The sequence below is a fragment of the Lemur catta genome, chromosome 4 (assembly GCF_020740605.2).
Source record: "Lemur catta isolate mLemCat1 chromosome 4, mLemCat1.pri, whole genome shotgun sequence".
NCBI lineage: Eukaryota > Metazoa > Chordata > Mammalia > Primates > Lemuridae > Lemur > Lemur catta.
The window spans coordinates 77,763,410-77,779,563 of NC_059131.1; the positions used below are offsets into that span (position 1 = coordinate 77,763,410).

The 16,154-nt window shown below is 40.3% G+C and overlaps 1 long non-coding RNA gene across 3 annotated transcripts in view; it reads right to left on the reverse strand.

Moving 5' to 3' along the window:
• Positions 1–16,154, reverse strand: part of LOC123637277 — a 36,717-nt gene that overhangs the window by 8,520 nt on the left and 12,043 nt on the right. For 2 of the 3 annotated variants that reach the window (XR_006734793.1, XR_006734792.1), the window contains exon 1: positions 523–2,564. This is a non-coding gene — a long non-coding RNA (uncharacterized LOC123637277). Of the gene's footprint in view, positions 1–522; positions 2,565–16,154 lie in introns of those variants that run through there. The other variant, XR_006734794.1, reaches the window with a different exon arrangement.

A 16,154-nucleotide genomic window follows, 5' to 3' on the forward strand; every position in this document is an offset into this window, starting at 1 on the left:
GCGCAGTGGCTCATGCCTGTAATCCTAGCACTCTGGGAGGCCGAGGCAGGGGGATCCCCTGAGCTCAGGAGTTCGAGATCAGCTCCAGCAAGAGGGAGATCCCGTCTCTACTAAAAATAGAAAAATTAGCCAGGCATCGTGGCCTGCACCTGTAGTCCCAGCTACTCCGGAGGCTGAGGCAGCAGGATCACTTGAGCCTAGGAGTTTAAGGTTGCAGTGAGCTATGATGAGGCCACTGCACTCTCTGTCCGGAGAAACAGAGTGAGATTCTGTATCAAAAAAATTAAAAGTAATAAAAAATAAAATGGAATCTTTCTCAACATGCAAATCGGTCTTCCGTATTTGTTTTGTGCTCATCTGCAACTTTTTTTTATCACACGTTGAGTTATGTTGGATTTCTAAGCACATTTCCTAGGCTTTGCACTTGAGCCCCGCAGGCGGCCACGCGCACGGCTGTCACCCCACACGGACCCATTGACCCAGCTCACTGCTCTACAGACAACAGCCACTCTCAGGACCTACCTCTGGGGTCTCCTTCCTCCAGCTCTTCACGGGCTCGCCCCTCTTCACTCCTGACTTGTGGTGGGTTCCTCCAGAGCCATCATTACCACGTGTGATGACACTCTCTGTTGGTTTGGGTCCTCCTGTACCATCCATCTCCCCCGCTGGACTGTCACCTCCAGGAGGGCAGAGGTCACCTCAGCCTTGTCTCCCCGCTTGGTCCCCAGGCCCCCAGCACAGTGCCTGGCATATGAATGACACAGGACACAGGACTTGCCTTAAAGCAGCTCACCTGATATAAAACAGCATAAAACCCCAGTCAGATACTTTGTTTCATCCCTTGCAGGGGCAGCCCTTGAACTGAAGGAGAAGAAAGTTTTTTCCCTTCTCCACCAAGCTCAAGTTCTTTCCCCTGCAACTAATCCCTGCCTCCTCCCTGCAAGGCGGCCACGCCCACCTGATGGGGAAGGAAGGCCCTTGCATGCTCCCAGACTGCAGAAATGTCGTACCTGTTGTTCAGGGTCCTGCCTGCCAAGGAGGTGCAGTGCCCCCTTGTCACCTAACTGTCCCCTTATCTAACTGTGAGATGGTGATGGGCCCGGTGCCCTGAGGGGCCCAGGTGTGACTCTCAGGTGCACCCTGGGACTCTCCTGCCAGAGTTAGCACGGGCTCCAGTGACAGCCCAGAACGTTAGCTCCGGTTACCTCGTGAATTCCCCACCCTGTGCTGCACAGTGGAGGATGGCAAGCAACACTTACAGCATATACCATGTCTTTTTTATTCTTTAAATTATTGTCTTTATTTTCAAACTACAGAAGTAATACATACTTATTGTAACGAGTGAAATAATACTTTAAAAAATGAATAAAAGCAAATATAATTCTTTCTCCCTATCCCACCTCATTACCACTTACTTGAGATTACCAAGGGCATGCAAGGATATGCACATATCCATATATAATATATATAGAGAGAGAATAAAAATACATACCTAATATATAGCATATACATTACACATACCATGTATATTAATACTTTATATATCATTTTACCTGAGTGGGCTCACATCCATGCTGGGGAAATTTAGTGCAGTATTTGGTCTTTAGCTATTAGATATTTTGCCTTTCCCAGGTGTGGCTTCTCCAGGGACTACCTGGAAAACATGGGTGTGCTCCGGGGGTCATGGGACCACACTTGTCTTCAGTGGTGCTCAGTTTCCCTTTCTGTTCTTGAACACACACCTGCTGCCTTGGTCGCACTGGAATTCTGGTGAATCTTTGGAGAAGTAGCAACTCTGTTTTTTCCCCTTCTTAGCTGGTGAGATACCTGCCCACCCCCTCTCGGTCTCTGGTTTCTTATACTCCCCTGGCCTGTCTTGCTCCCTTCTTTTTCTAATTGGCTCTCATTTCCAGCTGCCAGCCCCAGTCTTGTCTCTGACCTTGTTTACTTCCAGTGACCTTCCCAAGGGCCCCTTTCCCTTCCTCCCCAGGTGTCTCTCCCTATTTCTCCTCCAGCAAACCTTACCCAGGCCCTCACTTAGGACCCCTTACTCAGTCCACTTGTCTGCAGTGACCCTTCTTCCTGACCTTCCCCCTACCAGGTCACACATTTGATCGGCACATTTGTGTACTGCTTTGCTAAGTTTCAAATAGAGTACTTTACAAATTCTTTCAACAGCCTTCTGAAACAGAAAGGGGGAAGTCTATTGCCCCCCAAAGTATATATGTCTTAAAAGATACTAACTGGAAATTTGCAAAGAAGGTATGAAAATGGCCCAATTTTAAAAATTAGTTCACTATTAGCAAAAGAAACACAAAATATAAGAACACTGATATACTTCTTGCCTGTGAAATTAGCGAATATTTAAAAGAATGATAATATCCATTATCATTCAGTAAAGGAAGACCATGGTGGTACATTAGATTTTTGCAGGTGGGAATGCAAATTGGTAAAATCTCACTGATCAATACCTTTCCAACACGTATTGAATTAGAAAACCATGGAACTGTGCAATTCCTCTTATAGGAATTTATCCCTAAGAAAAAGCAAAGCTACACAAAACATTTCAGCTACAAGGATATTTTAATACTCAACTGATTAAGTTGAAGTGTAGTCATGAAATAAAATGATCTGAAAAAATTAAAAATGGTAATGTGGAAAAATATATAATATGCAAACCTTTTGATATAATAAATAAAAATTCATACAATAATACATACAGTCAGATTCCCATATATGTGATGGGTACACATAGAGCTATAGATATCATGCACCCCAAAATGGCAATGAAGGTTATCTACAAGGGATGGCATTATGGGTGATTTTTTATTTTCTGCATTTCTGTCCATCTCTATTTTCTAAGTTATTTTCAATGACCACATATACTTTTGTAAAGAAGAAAACAAGAAAATGATAACATTAAAAACTGCCTTTGTCTAAATAGAAGCAGTTGTACATTTGATTCTTTTGTCCACTAACTCATTCATTCAACAAATATTTATTGAACTCCTCCTATATACAAAGCACTCTGCTAGGTGATAAGGGTTCAGTGGCCAAAGTTAAAAAAAAACAAAAAACAAAAACAAACCTGTCTTCTGCCCTGGAGAAGGTACTGTTGGTAAATGGGAGAAAGCCAGTCAGATCTGCTGGTTTCAACAGTAAATGCCACCAGGCACAGCTGGAGTTCATTAGGCATTATTCTTCCCTAAATTCAAGAAATGGTCTCAGAGACTAGTAATGCAGCCAGTCATGCTTGGGTGAGATTTGGCCTTAGAACTGGACCTACAAGAGTGGTTTCTGAGAGAGGGCTGGGAGTGAAAAATAGAGAGAATGCATGAGAGGGAGAATCACCCTCACTCCGAGGGCTCTCAGCTGCTGTGTCTCCTCCCAGCTGGAGGCAAAAAGCTGGAGTGGCCCGGCGTGGGAGAAATGGTCCCATGGGTTGCACAACTACAGACTTTAATCCGAAGGCCCCAAATGATCCATCTTTTAGAGAAGTGACTAGTGAAAATTCAACAAAATTCTGCTAAAGTGTCCCTCTGAATCTGCATCTTTGAATAAGCATTCAGCCTCCTACTGTTAATAGATGGCAGTCCCCTTTAACTGGTAGGATTGGAACCTCCCACACACATCAATCAATTTTCCCAGCAAGGAAGCCACCCCCAGGAAGTGTGGCACTTGGCACAGTCTGCAAGAAGTCCTTGCAGCCTCTAGGGTACCATTTTGTTAACCCATGAGATCACTGTCATATTCCAAATTAAATCAAGGCATCTGCTTTGAGTTATTTTTCCCATAAATGGTCAAAAATTTGTGTTGATTCTTCCCCAGAAGGCCACTTGTGACCAGTGTCCATTTGGAGACCTGGCTGAGGTTCGAGTGGGACCACAACAAAGTGAACCAGCCCTCTTGGGGACTGAACCTATGACCTCATTAGCAAGGGTTCTAATCAAGTGAGCCACTAGGCACATACCTCATTTAAGGCACTGAGGCAGTAATTTGCTAAATGTTAATTCTTAGATTAACTACAGATGAGTAGAGTTCCTAGGGGGGAAAAATGAGAGAGATTTGTTAATTCTTGAAGGGAAATTTAGGTCATCAGTGTTTTATTCCTTTTGTTAATTTTAAGATACAATTCCAGAATCTTAAGGTGATGACCATCAGGGTCCATCCCTCCACAATTTTTATTTTTTAAATCAATAACCTGATCGGGAGAGTTTCAAAGAAAAAACAAATGGTGTCATTTCTGCACTTGAAAATACCGCACAATGATTTTCGTATAGATTCCTCTGCAGTTTCTATTTCTCAGGCAAAATACAGGTGCCAAGACGAGGAAAGGGTTTCATACCTGAGTCAGAGATGATCCTCCCAGAGGGGGAAGGGCTGACCCCATTACCGCCTAAGCCCTGTGGACGGAAGATCCCCCTCCATAGGGAATGGGAACCGCAACCTGCAAACCTGTCTCAAGGCAGGCGGGATCCCAAGCCACTCGTTTTCTTACCTTATTCCCCAGCCAGTTCCTGAGGAGCCAGTTTTACAAACAGCAAATACGGTTTGGAATAAAGCTTTGACACTGCCTTGGTATCCTGTGCTCATATTACGTTCCTATGAATATTCCACTGACTTTTCAACTCCCAAGAAAAGTTTCCGTTCCGAGGCTACATTAAACATTCAGACCATTTCAACTTCAGTTGCTCCCTCCCTGACAGCGATCTTTGAAACCGATATGGCCCTGAAAGAAGCCAGAATAACTTTTTAAAAGTATTAATAATAATGGGCTAGGTTCCCAGTCTTTGTAATCTTGTGGAAGAACCTCTGTGAGAAAGCACTCTGGGAATTGATTTGAGTGTGTGCCCACACTAGCTTTTCCATGGAAAGTCTGCTTGAAAATGCACTGTTTGCATTACAGGAGGACCATTTCTACCAAGTGGAAGAAAATGGGAATCTAGCCTTGCATTTGCATTTGTCACCTTTCATCTCAGAAGCTTTAAGACCACAATTAAATACCCAGGCTGTAGCCCATCGTAAGAGAGGCCCCTTACTCGGTGATAAGACTCAGCCTGGCTTCTCAGAAGCACCCCAGTTCTGCAACTGCCAGCAAGGAGCGCATGGAAAAGTTAGGTAACCTATCTGAGTTGTCAATTTCCTCACCAGTAAAATGATGGTAATTATAATTACAGCCTATGGTTGCTGCCTCCACACAAAGTAATGGGCATAAAATTCTTTAACTCATTGCCTGGAACATAGTACTTAGTAAGCACTCATTAAAACTCACCTATTGCTGTAGCTACTATTTCCCTCTTGAGCAAAACATGGCTGTCTCAGTGTAACAGGTTGCATTCCAAATACGCCTTCTTTTAGAAACCCAAACTCAAAATTAAATAGGTACTACAGTTGTACATCCATGCGGAAGATAGTGAAGATTAAACTGAACAAAAGCAAGCTTAAATAGTATGCTCTGATGCAAGTATCTAAGAGGCAGCAGCCTAAATGAAAACAGCTAGCTAGCCCTGATTTCTAAATACTGCTATTAAAGATGTTTTCTTATAAAATGCATTATAACACAGCATAAGGAACTTTCCAAACTAGCATGACCAAAATATATGATCTTAAAATAATAATGCTCTACAATTACGGTTCCCAACAGAGCTCCTCCAAACCCCTTCTCCCCGATGGAGAAATTGTCTTCCATGAAACTTAGGAACCAGGGGCTGCATATCAGGAAGTGAGCAGCGGGCAAGCAAGCAAAGCTTCATCTGTATTTATAGCTGCTCCCCATCGCTCGCATCACCACCTGAGCTCCGCTCCCACCCCAATCCGTGAAAAAATTATCTTCCATGAAAATGGTTCCTGGTGCCAAAAAGGTTAGGGGACCACTGCTCTACAACATCCCAAATTTTCACCCAATCTAAAGATTCATAGGAATTTCAAATTCTGAATGTAGAAAAATAATCTCCACCAATTCAAATACTCAAACTAAGTACATTTTTATCTGAAAATACAATCTGAGGCAATCTCATTTTATAGTCAAAGAATACTTATAGCATTTAGTAAGTTACAATTTCAAACTTCTACTCAAGTTCAAGTCGACAATTAGGAACTAAAGAAACAGAAACTAAACTGGTGAATAGTATCTATCTTGCAGGTATGGGATCGACTGCTATTTTAATCTCCAGTAGGGACTATACTATTAGTTCAATAAAATAAATATTTTTAATTTCCTGTATTCAGTTCCTCAAGCCATGCCAATGCACTTATCTATGGCTAACTTAAAGGGTTGGGCTAAATAGCCCCCACTTACTTAAAAGACAATTTTTGATTTTCTTATGAAATGGAGGAGTGGACGTGGATGCACATTGTTATAACGCACTGAGCCCTTAATCACTTCCAGTTCTGATTCATCAGAAATGTAGTACTCTTGAAGGTTGGTCTTTTTTTTTTTTTGGTCACGAAATATTGTCTTTCATTTTGAGATATTTATTCCTTGCCAGAAAATGATCCTGTATTTTTCTCCTAATGATGAAGGATGAAAGATGGAGAGAATTCCATTTGGTGATTATTGGACCACGGAGAAGTAAACCGATTCAGAAAACAAATCCCCAAAAGAAAAAATGTATTACTGAGGTGAAAGCATGGGATTCTTGGCAAATATTCAGTTGGAGCCAGGATTGGTAATTTAATAACATCCTTGTTTTATTAATATTTGAAAGGGAAGGGTAAAGCTCTGAGGCTTTAGCCTTGGGCCAGAATCTCTTCATTCTCCACTGCTACCCCAGCGTGCTAGGGTGTTTAAAGACACCAATGCCTGGGAGCCTTGCAAAGGGTTGTTAAAACTGCACAAGCTATGGGCAAGGGTCCAAGATCCTATCCTCCTCATACACGCTAGAGGACGCAACACAACCTTGATCTCTACAGCTCAGTGAGCAATGGGAATCCCTTCCAGTGCCCACTCTGAACACTATTCCCAGAGGCCTAGAGCATCACTTACAACTCAGAACAGACAGGTGAGTTTTTGAAGTGAGATATGCCAGTTGAGATGGTTCTGCCAAATCTTGCTGGTAAGATAGCAAGATTTGGTAAATATGTCACCCTACTTTGGACTGGTCTTTCTAACTTCCCCCTGCTGGTTACTGAACAGAATTTGGGAAAATAGCCTTACCTTTGGAAATACTGGCCACATCTTTGCCCCTTAAAGGGGTACCCCTGAGTGGTACAGATAAGAAAGGAGTTAGAAGTAAGTGCTGCGGTAACACACAACCCCTTGCTGAGACCTGTAGGTTGGGGCATGTATCATTTTTGAGCTTTGGGTTCTCTTTTAAGTTTAAAGGAGGAGAGAAGAATATTGAAAGAAAAAAAAGACAGCGAGAAAGAAAAGTTTAGCCTAAACTCAATCCCCAAGACAATTCTGACTTGACAATTTTCTTCCACAGATCTTTTTAATTCCTAGATTATGCAATGTAGAGAAAAAGAAACTTAATTGCTAAAAATCTTTCTCAATTATATAGTTCTGAAAAGAAAGCATTACATGGGTCACACAAGTGTGTGATAGATGCTGGCAGTAGTGGGGGTGGTAGTAATGGTGGTGGTGGTGGTGGTGGTGGTGGTGATGAGGGTGATGGCAGAGATGGTGGCGGCAGTGGTAATGTGCTGATGGTGGCGGTGATGATGGTGGTGACGGTAGTGGTAGCAGTGGTGGTGGTGGTAGCGGTGGTGGTGATGGTGGTGGTGATGATAGTGAGGGTGGTGGTGGTGATAGTGAGGGTGGTGGTGGTGATAGTAGTGGTGACAGTAGTGATGGTGGTGGCAGTTGTGGTGGTGGTGATGGTGATGGTGGTAGTGATGTTGATAATGGTGATGGTGATAATGGTGCTGGTGGTGGTGGTTATGGTGATGGTGGTGATTGGTGATGATGGTGGTGATAGTTATGGTGGTGATAGTGGTGATTACACTCAAATCCAAAACTATATGTTGAACATTTTAACTTATATGTTAGAGACTTAAGAAATCTACTCTACTGATCTTCTCTAGTCTTAATTCCTTAATTCCATCAAATGTCAATTAATCTGATCACAACTGTTCTTTGATTAAGACTTTAAAGCACATTTAAAAAAAAGAAAAAATAAATAAAGTTAAAGCAACCGCTTAAGGGTTATATTTCTCTCCATGGGTGAGTTTTTATTCTTCATTATTTTCATCATAGTCATTGTCACTAAAAGCATTTCAAAGTACCAAGAGTCCTTGAGAGGCTGCTGTTTCAATCCAGAAGTTTCAATTCATTGAGACTATTGTAGAGCTATGAGACAATACTTTTCTACCAATGTAGAAATGTCTGGGATAGAGGAATGCACACGGATGGCACTCATCACCATACACAGAGAAATCCCTTTTTTGTGTGGTTGTTTAATGGATGGCGGCATAGTCATAAGGCAGTTCACTAATATTTCTCTTCTCTTCCTTCTACGCTCAGGGTAGGATTGAAGGTCCCCAGCTGCTTTGAAGGTAGGCATGGTCAAATGACTTTCTTTGGCCAATGAAACGTGAGCAGTAATGACAGGTGTTACTGCTGGACAGAAGTTTGTGAGCCAGGGCAAGATTCGCCATATCCCCTTCCTCCTGCTATGGTGACTACGAAAGCAGGTGACGAGGGGAGCCTGGGTCCCTAAGTCTCTGTGACAGACACTCCTTACACCCCACCCCTGACAGCAGACACACAGTGAGAGCAAGAAAGAAACTCTTGTTGTTTGAAGCCACTGAGATTTTGGTGGTTATTTTCTACCACAGCATAACCCACCCTATCCTAGCCGATTAAGATACCAAAGAGCTGAAACAAAGAAGTGTAAGGTCACCAGTGGTCCCAGAAGGAATCTATGTATCTCCCAGAATAAACCAAACCCTCAAGGCTGTTATTCAACCACTAACTCTGAGACATTTACTTGTTCTCTAACAAAGGTTTACTCTAGATAAAAGGTGTCTAGGAGGAAGGTACCTCATGGCCTGCGCGCAACTGAAAGTAACTCTGGCTCACAAAAGCCATATGATAATTTGGAGCTCTCTTTTGGCCGAATTTTGTTTCAAACAACAAACCACCTTCTTATGACCATCCAGGCAGACAGGCATAGGGCTCCTTATCATTTTCAGAACTGTTCACTGAAAGACTGCACTGCTCAAGGGATAAGCCTCCTTAAGGAACTCTACTTTTAAGAAAACCAAATCTCATAAAACTTAGTATATTTCCACATTCAAAGTGGGGCAGCAAATGTGAAAAGCCCATCTGTGCCTACCCTCCCCTCCACCCCACAAACTCTACCACCACCCAGAGCTGTAGCCGGGCATGAAAAATCTAACACATGCACAGTACAGAGGCTCTTTGAAAATTTGGCCCACTGCGTCTTCTATGTGAGTTGCAGTCTTACAGAGGCTTGCCAAAAACAACAAAGAGGAAAGAAAAGGAAAGGTTTTCTTTTCTCTGAACTTGGGAATGAAACATAAAACTCCTCTTTTCTACAAGGCTGAATGGCTCCAATTTTCCACACTCAGGATGATCTCTTACTAGCTATTACCTTCATAATATCTAAGTGGCTTTTTAGTGGGCATCTATTTCCTCCCAAATGAATCAAGTGGCTGCAGTGGCTCAAAGAGATGTCCCAGTTCCCTGCTGAGAAGGCTGGGGCCCTCAGACATCCTCAGGGTCATTATGAAGATAAAATGAAGTGGACGGTATGAGTGGGCTTTCAAACACTGAAAGTGTTACATTAATTGCATTATTTCTACCATTCCTAGCTTCTACTGCATCCACCGTGTCTATTGTGTTTAACTTGTACAGTTTTACGTATTCTGAGGTCTCTACCTAGGTAAGGACATACAGAATTAACACTTACTGGAATTACTCCAAGTACAAAATCCCCACAATCTTCTATGAGGTGGGAATAATTAAGTCCAAGAACGCAGAGAATTAAGTGGTTAACCCCAGGTTACACAAATAGTGGTAAGTGGAGCGCCCCGGTCAAATCTCTGTCTGAGTGTCAGTAGACACAACATGCACACCTCTCATCTAAGCAGTCTTCCTGCTGTCAGCCAAGTCTGTTCCAAAAAAAGTGGGTGTCGAGGTGCCATCTCTTTAGGTGCTGAGGAGAATGTACTAATCTGCCCAGGTTCTGTCGGCTAGGTAGGACTCTCAACATAGAGTTTCTTAGAGGTGACCAAAGCCTCTCTTACAAAGAAAGATCCAAACAAGCAAGCGAAGAACAGATAATCTGTGCTCATTAAGAAGACAGGGCAAGACCGGGCAACTGTGGAAAAGAAATTTAGGAGCAAGCCCAGTTAGAATGTTAATGAAAACTAAATGAAAACTTATTGTCCATCAACATACATTGGTTTGCAATTTTCTATAGCTTGAAATTTCCAGTAACTTCCTATAGAAATCTCTGTAGGAAGAACATGATATACTATATCCATAAAAGCAATGAGAACAGGGAGACACAAGGATGCCATGGACAAAGGCTAGGGAATATTGAGAGGGAAACTGGGTGGGGGCAGAGAAGTAACTCCAGCAATATCACTAGAAGGACAGGAACCAAAGAGTAAAGCAAAGAAAAAACAGTGTGGAAATCGGAGATCAAGTTTAAACGTTAAAAGGGAAAAAGGACAAAAGGGAAGAAAATCCAAAGAGCAAAAAGAAAAAAACTAAAACTGAAAGGTTTGAAATAGTCAAAATTATTCTGCAAAAAGTAAATAAATATTGTTTCCTTAGAAAACAAGTTGAAATCTTCATGAAAAGCACCAGCAGAATCACCAAGAGCCAAATCATCTGACTGGGGTTAAGAATGCTGATAAACACATTAGCCACTTTAAAAAGCCTAACCAAAAGAAGAGAAAGAAAAGCCTTTTGTTATTCAAAACATATGCAGGTTTCTAAAAAATATTTTTGTTATAAACCTTCAGATTTTTACTGAAGTCTTTCTCTCTGTTTATTTGCCTACTTTATATACACAAAGTTACACATTTATCTCAAATAATTACAAAAATGTTTGTGATCTATTCTAATGTCTTTGCAAATGGCATCACAGAAATTCCTCATTTTGGGGACTATGTCCATATTCCTTTATAGCATTCTTTGATTTTGATCTATCTACTTGAACTATCCAATTCATTTGTTAAAATTTAGACCTACTTAATTCGTTTACTGATTTAACTGGTTCACCAACTTAACTGGAATTTATAGCTGAATATATCACTCATTTCAGTCCAAATGGGCCAGCCATTTAAGCATATAGACATATAATATGCTTTCCTCAATATTAATTAATTTGCACTGCAGATTATTGGCAAAATGGCTTTTCTTAAGTTCTGGATCTACGATATGAACATTCACTATTGCACTCACCGACACATACATTCCCAAAGTTGGAGGGATAATTTTGTAGCTCATGTCCTTTCTTATGGAGAATTATACCTTTAAAAGAACATTTCCTGATTTCCTTTAGTAATCTTTTCCATCAGCAAAATCTTCCTCATTGATAATATGATGAAAACAGGAAATTTAAGACTTTGTATAGTATTCTTAGAACAACCAGTAAAAAAAGAATTGTTCCTATATTTAAAATGATGATGTTTTCCAGCCCCAAATGTAAAAATACAGAGTACTGAATGTGTCTGGGCTCATTTTTGTAAAGAAGTGGTCATATTTTTCTAAATAGTATCTATAGAAGAATCATTTAGAGTTCTGGTCTCAGGGATTTTGCTGGAGAGGAGTAACGTGGCAGAATATTTGATTTTTTTTTTTCATCCAGACAGGCTGTTTCATATTTACTTAGCAAAACTACTCTAGAATTCACATAAATAATTAATTAATGAAATAACTGTCAAAAAGTTCGTGAGACATAAGAAAATATTCTCTGGGCAGTCCCCAGATTAGAAATCTGAGTTGAAGGATCTCAATTCTCACCTACACAAATCCGTAACCTCTCTGAGGTGGAGTTCCATTCTCGGTTCTGAATAATAACAACCAAACAAAAAATATTACCATGATAAACAAATGGTGTTTCCAAATTAAAATAATGTATGTTCAGCACAGCGGGGAATACTGGGGCCTAAGTGAAAGAACTTGAAAAAGCCTGAATCAGGTGCATGGCAAGAGTGTGTCAGAGATCTTTTTTTGTTTGTTTGTTTCTGTATCACCTTCCGTTTCATGGGATGTCTTATGACCTCCCACCGCATGGCAACACTGAGTCACTGTGAAAGCAGCAATACTTCTGACTTATAAAGCCGTTTTTTCTAAGGAGCTTTTGACATACTTTATTTCATTTCATCTTGCAAAGTCTTTATGATACCGAAGTCAAATGGTATTAATCCTGTGTATATGCATGTGAATACACAGATACATTGTTGACTGAAGGGGTTATAGTTAAACCTAAGCCAGCTAGCATTATCAAAGGCAGGCCGTTCGTTCCATTTTCCTGTGATTGCTTGATCAACAATATGCTCAAAGAGTTTCCCACAAGAACATTCCTAGGTAGAAAGCCAAGCTTCACGTGTGTGTACTGCTGAGCGGGAGGAACTTCGCTGGGGTGGGCTCCAGAGAAACAAAGAGGAACAGGACCCAGAGCTCTCACGAAAGAGGTCATTTCAGATCTCTTCTAATGGAGACAAAATGTCATCAAAAGTTAGCAGTCTTTTATGTCCCTTCCTTCCAAAGATGAAAACACAGCATCATTAGCCAAATTTACTCTGAACTTCCACCTCCTCAGGTTGCCAGTACTCAGGTTTAGCCAATGTTATCTTTCCATCAAGGTAAATAATGTAAGAGGCAGATCAGTGACTGGATTGCTTAAGGAAAAGTTTAGTGCAGGATGTATTTCTGGTTTCGACAATGCTTTGGAGCATTAGAGCTATGGTCCTTTAGGGGAAAAAAAGGCATATATTAGCTCTTTATCCTGTTTCCTTCCTCACTGAAGTTTGGTTTGTGATATTTCAATCCTTAATCCTATCTCTCTTTTTTGGTCATTTCAATTGGGCATGAAAAGTTCTGTCGAGCACAAAAAAATATGAATTGGTAATAAATAAATAAATAGATAAATAATAAATAAATCTCGTGGTCCTCAGGCTTCCAAGGGTCATGTGTGTACATCATAATGTATGTGATTTAAGGCAGACTTCATGTAAAGTTCATCACTGCAGACATCTCGGCTCTATAGGAGCCTTTCAAGCATCCTCCCTGAAATCCAGTCTCTATAAGAGGTTTGAACTCAGAAAAAGTTATCACCCCTTGTTGCAGTGAAAGAATTTTGAGAGGTCCGTAATATGAATAGATATCTGGGGAAAGAAGAAAGGAAAGAAAGGTGGGGCTGGGAGCCTGCCCTTGAAGTTGGAATCTGAAACTCTAGTCCACAGGCACAGCTACTACACCAATATGATTGGTTGTAAGGGAAAAAAAAAAAAAACTTTAGAAAATTTTTCTAATTAATACCTCTGAAATTGAGAATTTTTGCATAATAGATCATATCAGCTTTGCAGGTTGGGTCTATTTGGCACCATAATAACTAACTAAGGTGAAAAATTTATATGTTGAAGCTACCCCATGTCAAATACATGAAAATGTAGAAATATCTTACAGCCCAAGGCCAGCAGGACCCACTAGAACAATATTCTATTAATACTTGGTACAGGTGGGTCCCTCCTAGCCGGCCACGTCACCAAAGCCTGTCGAGGCGTTAACTCTCCCAGTGGAATAACTGGAGATCCCTGTCCACCTTTGTTATTCTTCATCTGCCCCCTCTGAGGAATTCTCTCTGACCTCTAGGGTCGAAATATCAAGCTGAACCTTTTGGAATTTATCATAAGCCTGGCATCTGTGCTCAACAGTAGAGCCTCTGAATTCAAAACAGGACTGTTTCCTGGCTCAGAACTCCAGCTCCAAATTCCTTAGGCTCAGAACTGATGGGAAAACAGATCTTCACCATTCTTCTGATTTAGAAATCATTCAAACTGACAACAGATAAGAAATTGACAAGGAGATATGCAATCCTTAATTTACATAGCTGTCTCTTTTTTTTCTTCTACATAGTAAAGAACCGAGCATCCTTAACCTTGATTTTCTCACTTCTCTCAGTTTAAAGCACAGCCCATAACATTAATTAAAGTGTGTGTGAGCTGGAGGGTAGAAGTTAGATTTCACATGTCGTACCACATGGCATTCTAGAAGAGCTGTACAAGTTTTAGGTGTGCGTTCTTCCCAACTTGATATGTATGCAGCCGTACAACTATTCAGCATGACATCGCCTATACTCCACCCAGGACCTCCACAATAACAACCTAAAAATGAATGCAGTCCTATAGAGCAAGTGCTGACAGCACTGGTGACTTAAGGATTTAGACAGATGGAGGTAAGTTTCTGACTCAGAGCAACAGAATGCTGAAGCTGAAAAAGGTATCTGAGATGATCAGTGCAACTCTCTTATTTTAGAGAAGGTAGGTGGCTTACCTACTCCAAGGAGAAACAATTAGTAAGGAGTAACCCGAAGTATTTCTTATGATTGTAAGTTTTTCCACTACACGAGGCCATAGCTCCTTGAGATACTGATGTAAGTTAAACCTTTTCCAGAAAAAAAAAATCATATGCATATACATATACAAATGTTTGCATATAAACTCAGAAGGTTCACAGAACCCAGGGAAGCTCATTTTTAGATATTTAAGGAGTCCATGATCCCCAGGTTAAGAACTCCTGTGCCTGAATAAGCAGCTTTTCTAAATATAAAGTGCTACTTTTAATCCCTTTGAAAACTTATCACCTTTGGAATATAAACTACATTTAATGATGTAATCTATAAAATTCAAGGGAAAAGCAATTCCAACAACTCAAATAGATTATTTAATTCCTAATCAATATTTCCATATTTTTAACATGTGTCAAGGGGAAAAAATGTGCAAGAGAAATTTAAACCTACATGTATTTTACTACCAATTTCACATATGGACATGGAATATCTTTTCTCCTAATATGGAGATGGCTCAGCAGTATTTAAATGATTTCTTATTCCAAGTCATATAAATATGCACCAGATGTATCTTTTGTAAATGTTATGTTTTTCAACTTCTCAGCATTTGCAAGTAGTTGAAAGCTATGTCAAGCATGCTTTAATGGGGCATAAAAGTGTATTGTATTCAAAGAGATGGCACAGCTCTGTAATAGGTGAAAATACAAATGTTGTCAATGGATACATTTTCATTTTATTGATTTACGCTGCATAATAGAATGCCCTGTATTCTTCTTTACATGCAAGTTCTATAACAATTGAAATATAACTAGATATAAAAAATCATGCTTACATTAATGGATTCTCTAGATGACAGAAAATTCAAAACACAGAATTTTATGGCTAGAAGGCAACTTAAAGATCAACTAATTCCCACACCCAGATTTAACAGATGAGAAAACTAAAACCAAAAGGGTTGTATGAGGCAACCAAGTTACTAAACTGGTTGTGGCACAGGGTGTATGAATTTATATACCCCTAAAAATAAGGAACCTTACTGAATTCTTTATGTTATCAGCCTCTTGACTACCTAAACAAATAGAAGAAGCAGTAAAACATATATCATTTATTGATTTCCTGGGATTTACTGAAGAAGCAGAACATGATCTATATTTTGCAAACTGTCAAATTGCCTTACGGAAAATAAGTATAGGAAGTAAAATGCCAATTGCTAGCATTAAAGACTGTCAAAGAATATCAGATGCCCTTTCTCCAATGTAAAATTCTAATAGACTCAAGATTAGCTTTTTTATTGTGACTACAAAAGATGTCGTAGTAAATTCTCCTCTGAACATTTTTCTTTGGGGTTAAATATATCAAAGATGTTTAGGAAATATTTCCAAGTCATGTGTCATAGATAGGTCACCTTGAAAAAAGTATCTTTTTTCCTTTTTTTTTTTTTTTTGAGACAGAGTCACTCTGTTGCCCAGGCTAGAGTGAGTGCCGTGGCGTCAGCCTAGCTCACAGCAACCTCAAACTCCTGAGCTTAAGCGATCCTCCTGCCTCAGCCTCCCGAGTAGCTGGGACTACAGGCATGCGCCACCATGCCCGGCTAATTTTTTCTATATATATTTTTAGTTGGCCAGATAATTTATTTCTATTTTTAGTAGAGACGGGGTCTCA